The following is an 8,333-nucleotide window of genomic DNA, read 5'->3' on the forward strand; positions in this document are numbered from 1 at the left end:
AAACACATGGCGCTGGCTCCACAGTGGACATGCACAAACACATGGCGCTGGCTCCACAGTGGACATGCACAAACACATGGCGCTGGCTCCACAGTGGACATGCACAAACACATGGCGCTGGCACCACAGTGGACATGCAGACAAACACATGGCGCTGTCTCCACAGTGGACATGCAGACGAACACATGGCGCTGTCTCCACAGTGGACATGCAGACAAACACATGGCGCTGGCTCCACAGTGGACATGCAGACGAACACATTGCGCTGGCTCCACAGTGGACATGCAGACGAACACATGGCCCTGGCTCCACACTGGACATGCAGACCAACACATGGCCCTGGCTCCACACTGGACATGCAGACCAAAACATGGCCCTGGCTCCACACTGGACATGCAAACGAACACATGGCCCTGGCTCCACACTGGACATGCACAAACACATGGCCCTGGCTCCATACTTGACATGCACAAATACATGGCGCTGGCTCCACACTTGACATGCACAAACACATGGTGGTGGCTCCACAGTGGACATGCACAAACACATGGCGCTGGCTCCACAGTGGACATGCACAAACACATGGCGCTGGCTCCACAGTGGACATGCACAAACACATGGCGCTGGCTCCACAGTGGACATGCACAAACACATGGCGCTGGCTCCACAGTGGACATGCACAAACACATGGCGCTGGCTTCACAGTGGTCATGCAGACGAACACATGGCGCTGGCTCCACACTGGACATGCAGACCAACACATGGCGCTGGCTCCACAGTGGACATGCAGACGAACACATGGCGCTGGCTCCACAGTGGACATGCACAAACACATGGCGCTGGCTCCACAGTGGACATGCAGACGAACACATGGCGCTGGCTCCACAGTGGACATGCAGACGAACACATGGCGCTGGCTCCACAGTGGACATGCAGACGAACACATGGCGCTGGCTCCACAGTGGACATGCAGATGAACACATGGCGATGGCTCCACACTGGACATGCAGACCAACACATGGCCCTGGCTCCACAGTGGACATGCAGACCAACACATGGCCCTGGCTCCACACTGGACATGCACAAACACATGGCCCTGGCTCCACACTGGACATGCACAAACACATGGCGCTGGCTCCACACTGGACATGCACAGACACATGGTGGTGGCTCCACAGTGGACATGCAGAAACACATGGCGCTGGCTCCACAGTGGACATGCACAAACACATGGCGCTGGCTCCACAGTGGACATGCACAAACACATGGCGCTGGCTTCACAGTGGACATGCAAACGAACACATGGCGCTGGCTCCACAGTGGACATGCAGACGAACACATGGCGCTGGCTCCAGAGTGGATATGCAGACGAACACATGGCGCTGGCTCCACAGTGGACATGCACAAACACATGGCGCTGGCTCCACAGTGGACATGCAGACGAACACATGGCGCTGGCTCCACAGTGGACATGCAGACGAACACATGGCGCTGGCTCCACAGTGGACATGCAGACCAACACATGGCCCTGGCTCCACAGTGGACATGCAGACGAACACATGGCCCTGGCTCCACACTGGACATGCAGACGAACACATGGGACTGGCTCCACACTGGACATGCAGACGAACACATGGGACTGGCTCCACACTGGACATGCAGATGAACACATGGGACTGGCTCCACACTGGACATGCAGACGAACACATGGCCCTGGCTCCACAGTGGACATGCAGACGAACACATGGCCCTGGCTCCACAGTGGACATGCAGACGAACACATGGCCCTGGCTCCACAGTGGACATGCAGACGAACACATGGCCCTGGCTCCACACTGGACATGCAGACGAACACATGGCCCTGGCTCCACACTGGACATGCAGACGAACACATGGGACTGACTCCACACTGGACATGCAGACGAACACATGGGACTGACTTCACTTTGGACATGCAGACGAACACATGGGACTGACTTCACACTGGACATGCAGACGAACACATGGCGCTGGCTCCACAGTGGACATGCAGACGAACACATGGCGCTGGCTCAACAGTGGACATGCACAAACACATGGCGCTGGCTCCACAGTGGACATGCAGACGAACACATGGCGCTGGCTCCACAGTGGACATGCAGACGAACACATGGCGCTGGCTCCACAGTGGACATGCAGACGAACACATGGCGCTGGCTCCACAGTGGACATGCAGACGAACACATGGCGCTGGCTCCACATTGGACATGCAGACGAACACATGGCGCTGGCTCCACACTGGACCATGCAGACCAACACATGGCCCTGGCTCCACACTGGACATGCAGACGAACACATGGCCGTGGCTCTACACTGGACATGCAGACGAACACATGGCCCTGGCTCCACACTGGACATGCAGACCAACACATGGCCCTGGCTCTCACACTGGACATGCAGACCAAAACATGGCCCTGGCTCCACACTGGACATGCAAACGAACACATGGCCCTGGCTCCACACTGGACATGCACAAACACATGGCCCTGGCTCCATACTTGACATGCACAAATACATGGCGCTGGCTCCACACTTGACATGCACAAACACATGGTGGTGGCTCCACAGTGGACATGCACAAACACATGGCGCTGGCTCCACAGTGGACATGCACAAACACATGGCGCTGGCTCCACAGTGGACATGCACAAACACATGGCGCTGGCTCCACAGTGGACATGCACAAACACATGGCGCTGGCTCCACAGTGGACATGCACAAACACATGGCGCTGGCTTCACAGTGGTCATGCAGACGAACACATGGCGCTGGCTCCACAGTGGACATGCAGACGAACACATGGCGCTGGCTCCACAGTGGACATGCAGACGAACACATGGCGCTGGCTCCACAGTGGACATGCACAAAACACATGGCGCTGGCTCCACAGTGGACATGCAGACGAACACATGGCGCTGGCTCCACAGTGGACATGCAGACGAAACACATGGCGCTGGCTCCACAGTGGACATGCAGACGAACACATGGCGCTGGCTCCACAGTGGACATGCAGATGAACACATGGCGATGGCTCCACACTGGACATGCAGACCAACACATGGCCCTGGCTCCACAGTGGACATGCAGACGAACACATGGCCCTGGCTCCACACTGGACATGCACAAACACATGGCCCTGGCTCCACACTGGACATGCAGACGAACACATGGCCCTGGCTCCACACTGGACATTGCACAAACACATGGCCCTGGCTCCACACTGGACATGCACAAACACATGGCGCTGGCTCCACACTTGACATGCACAGACACATGGTGGTGGCTCCACAGTGGACATGCACAAACACATGACGCTGGCTCCACAGTGGACATGCACAAACACATGGCGCTGGCTCCACAGCACAGTGGACATGCACAAACACATGGCCCTGGCTCCACAGTGGACATGCACAAACACATGGCGCTGGCTCCACAGTGGACATGCACAAACACATGGCGCTGGCTCCACAGTGGACATGCACAAACACATGGCGCTGGCTCCACAGTGGACATGCACAAACACATGGCGCTGGCTTCACAGTGGACATGGAACGAACACATGGCGCTGGCTCCACAGTGGACATGCAGACGAACACATGGCGCTGGCTCCAGAGTGGACATGCAGACGAACACATGGCGCTGGCTCCACAGTGGACATGCACAAACACATGGCGCTGGCTCCACAGTGGACATGCAGACGAACACATGGCGCTGGCTCCACAGTGGACATGGAGACGAACACATGGCGCTGGCTCCACAGTGGACATGCAGACGAACACATGGCGCTGGCTCCACAGTGGACATGCAGACGAACACATGGCGCTGGCTCCACAGTGGACATGCAGACCAACACATGGCGCTGGCTCCACACTGGACATGCAGACCAACACATGGCCCTGGCTCCACACTGGACATGCAGACGAACACATGGCCCTGGCTCCACACTGGACATGCAGACGAACACATGGGACTGGCTCCACACTGGACATGCAGACGAACACATGGGACTGGCTCCACACTGGACATGCAGACGAACACATGGGACTGGCTCCACACTGGACATGCAGACGAACACATGGCCCTGGCTCCACAGTGGACATGCAGACGAACACATGGCCCTGGCTCCACACTGGACATGCAGACGAACACATGGCCCTGGCTCCACACTGGACATGCAGACGAACACATGGCCCTGGCTCCACACTGGACATGCAGACGAACACATGGGACTGACTCCACACTGGACATGCAGACGAACACATGGGACTGACTTCACTTTGGACATGCAGACGAACACATGGGACTGACTTCACACTGGACATGCAGACGAACACATGGCGCTGGCTCCACAGTGGACATGCAGACGAACACATGGCGCTGGCTCCACAGTGGACATGCACAAACACATGGCGCTGGCTCCACAGTGGACATGCAGACGAACACATGGCGCTGGCTCCACAGTGGATATGCAGACGAACACATGGCGCTGGCTCCACAGTGGACATGCAGACGAACACATGGCGCTGGCTCCACAGTGGACATGCAGACGAACACATGGCGCTGGCTCCACATTGGACATGCAGACGAACACATGGCGCTGGCTCCACACTGGACATGCAGACGAACACATGGCCCTGGCTCCACACTGGACATGCAGACGAACACATGGCCGTGGCTCTACACTGGACATGCAGACGAACACATGGGACTGGCTCTACACTGGACATGCAGACGAACACATGGGACTGGCTCCACACTGGACATGCAGACAAACACATGGGACTGGCTCCACACTGGACATGCAGACGAACACATGGGACTGGCTCCACAGTGGACATGCAGACGAACACATGGCCCTGGCTCCACACTGGACATGCAGACGAACACATGGCCCTGGCTCCACAGTGGACATGCAGACGAACACATGGCCCTGGCTCCACACTGGACATGCAGACGAACACATGGCCCCTGGCTCCACAGTGGACATGCAGACGAACACATGGCCCTGGCTCCACACTGGACATGCAGACGAACACATGGCCCTGGCTCCACACTGGACATGCAGACGAACACATGGGACTGACTCCACACTGGACATGCAGACGAACACATGGGACTGGCTCCACACTGGACATGCAGACGAACACATGGACTGACTTCACACTGACATGCAGACGAACACATGGCGCTGGCTCCACAGTGGACCATGCAGACGAACACATGGCGCTGGCTCCACAGTGGACATGCAGACGAACACATGGCGCTGGCTCCACAGTGGACATGCACAAACACATGGCGCTGGCTCCACAGTGGACATGCAGACGAACACATGGCGCTGGCTCCACAGTGGACATGCAGACGAACACATGGCGCTGGCTCCACAGTGGACATGCAGACGAACACATGGCGCTGGCTCCACAGTGGACATGCAGACGAACACATGGCGCTGGCTCCACATTGGACATGCAGACGAACACATGGCGCTGGCTCCACACTGGACATGCAGACCAACACATGGCCCTGGCTCCACACTGGACATGCAGACCAACACATGGCCCTGGCTCCACACTGGACATGCAGACGAACACATGGGACTGGCTCCACACTGGACATGCAGACGAACACATGGCCCTGGCTCCACAGTGCACATGCAGACGAACACATGGCCCTGGCTCCACAGTGGACATGCAGACGAACACATGGCCCTGGCTCCACAGTGGACATGCAGACGAACACATGGCCCTGGCTCCACACTGGACATGCAGACGAACACATGGCCCTGGCTCCACACTGGACATGCAGACGAACACATGGGACTGACTCCACACTGGACATGCAGACGAACACATGGGACTGACTTCACACTGGACATGCAGACGAACACATGGGACTGACTTCACACTGGACATGCAGACGAACACATGGGACTGACTTTACACTGGACATGCAGACGAACACATGGGACTGACTTCACACTGGATAAGCATGAACACATGGGACTGACTTCACACTGGATATGCATGAACACATGGGACTGACTTCACACTGGATATGCATGAACACATGGGACTGACCTCACACTGGATATGCATGAACACATGGGACTGACTTCACACTGGATATGCATGAACACATGGGACTGACTTTACACTGGATATGCATGAACACATGGGACTGACTTCACACTGGATATGCATGAACATGTGGGACTGACGTTATAGTGGATATGCATGAACGCGTGGGACTGACTTTACAGTGGATATGCATGAATGCGTGGGACTGACTTTGCAAGTCAACATGGTTAAACACATAGGACTGACTTCATATTGGACATAGATAAACACATAGGACTGACTTCACAGTGGATAAGCATGAATGCAAGGGACTGACTTTTCAGTGGATATGCATGAACATGTAGGACTGACTTTACAGTAGATATAGATGAACACATGGGACTGACTTCAAAGTACACATATACTAACACATGGGACTGTTTCCGCCTAAGATATGCATGATCGTGTGGGACTGATTGTGCAGTGGACATATACTAACACATGGGCCTGACTTCATAGTAGATATGCATGAACGTGTGGGACTGATTTTACAGTGGACATAGCTAAACACATGGGACTGACTTCATAGTGGATATGTAGATGAATAAATGGGACTGACTTCTCAGTGGGTATGCATGAACGCGTGGAACTGACTTTTCAATGGACATACAGGAACACATGTAACTGACTTTACAGTGGAGATCCATGAACATATGAGATTGACTTCAAAGGTGACCGCCATGGACACATGGGACTGACTTTACAGTAGACATATATGAACACATGGGACTGACCTAACAGTTGACATAGTTGAACACATGCGACTGACTTTTGAAGTGGACCTGCATAAACACCTGGGACTGGTTTTACACTAGACATTGATGAACCCATGGTACTGACTTTACATTCAATATGCGCGAACACAAGGAACTGACTTTACAGTGAACATTCTTGAACACTTGGGACTGACTTCACAGTGGACACGCATGGATACATAGGACTGACTTTATATTGGACATTTTTCAACACTTGGGACTGACTTCACAGTGAAAATGCATGGGACATATGACACTGGACTTATTAGTGGACATGCGTGAAGACGTGATAGTGACTTTACAGTGGACATACATGAACACAGGAGAATGACTTTACAGTGGACATTGAACACATGGTACTGACTTCACAGTGGGCATTATGAACATTTGATATTGGCTTTACAGTTTACGTATAGGAACACGAGACTGACCTTATAGTGGACGTGAATAGACATGTGAGACTGACTTTACAGTAGACATGCATGAACACATGAGACTGACTTTACAGAAGACATGCATGAACACATGCGACTGACTTTACAGTGGGCATAGATGAACAACCTAATTTTACTGTAGATAACCATGAACTCATGAGACTCAGTAGAGGTACATGTAGAAATAAGGTTGATATTATAGTTTATGAATATGCGAAAAGGAGGCAGATGTAGAGGTACATGTATTTTTTAATGTATTCCACACTAAATGCACATAGACACCTTCAGCTGATGTGAAGAATTTTTCACTTATGCATGTACGACGGCGGCCAGCATTAGAATGGGAGGAAACAGGGCAGAGCCTCGGGGAAAATCCCCGCCCGTCCGCAGTTTGCTGGCATAAACATGTCTGCATGAGTAAGGTTGATTCTAATGACACGAAATTAAGTCTGCTCTACCGCTTTGAGTTGAAGCGAATGCCTCGACGTCAGGACATCTGAGATCAAACCCGGGTCAGATTATACCTAAGGCTTTAAAAAGTAGAATACTTCTTGCTACCTCCCTTGGGAGAGAATGCACACAGGACTGGTTGGCTCAGTGTCAGTATAATGTGACTGGGTGAGGGGACATGTCTGCTATCTTCGGCGTAATACTTCAGAAGCGGCAACACTTTAATAATCTACCTTTAATAATTACCGGGGCGCCATGTTAAACTGGATATTAAAGGTTTGATTGGTCACTATTGTAGACACACGGACAGCCATTCGAGAAAAAGCAAAGGTGTCCACGCAAGCCGAAACCAATGAGATGTTTTTGGAGGACACTGAGAAAGAGCGATGGACAGGGGAAATGGTTGAGATTTGTAGAAGTCTTGGATAAGCTTGGTGAGATATTTATTTTGTTACGAGATGCGTCAATAAGCATGTTTGTCATTTATAATATATACAATATATAAAATAATCGATAATATATAATAGTCCGACATATACTCA

Source organism: Liolophura sinensis, chromosome 10, assembly GCF_032854445.1.
Source record: "Liolophura sinensis isolate JHLJ2023 chromosome 10, CUHK_Ljap_v2, whole genome shotgun sequence".
NCBI lineage: Eukaryota > Metazoa > Mollusca > Polyplacophora > Chitonida > Chitonidae > Liolophura > Liolophura sinensis.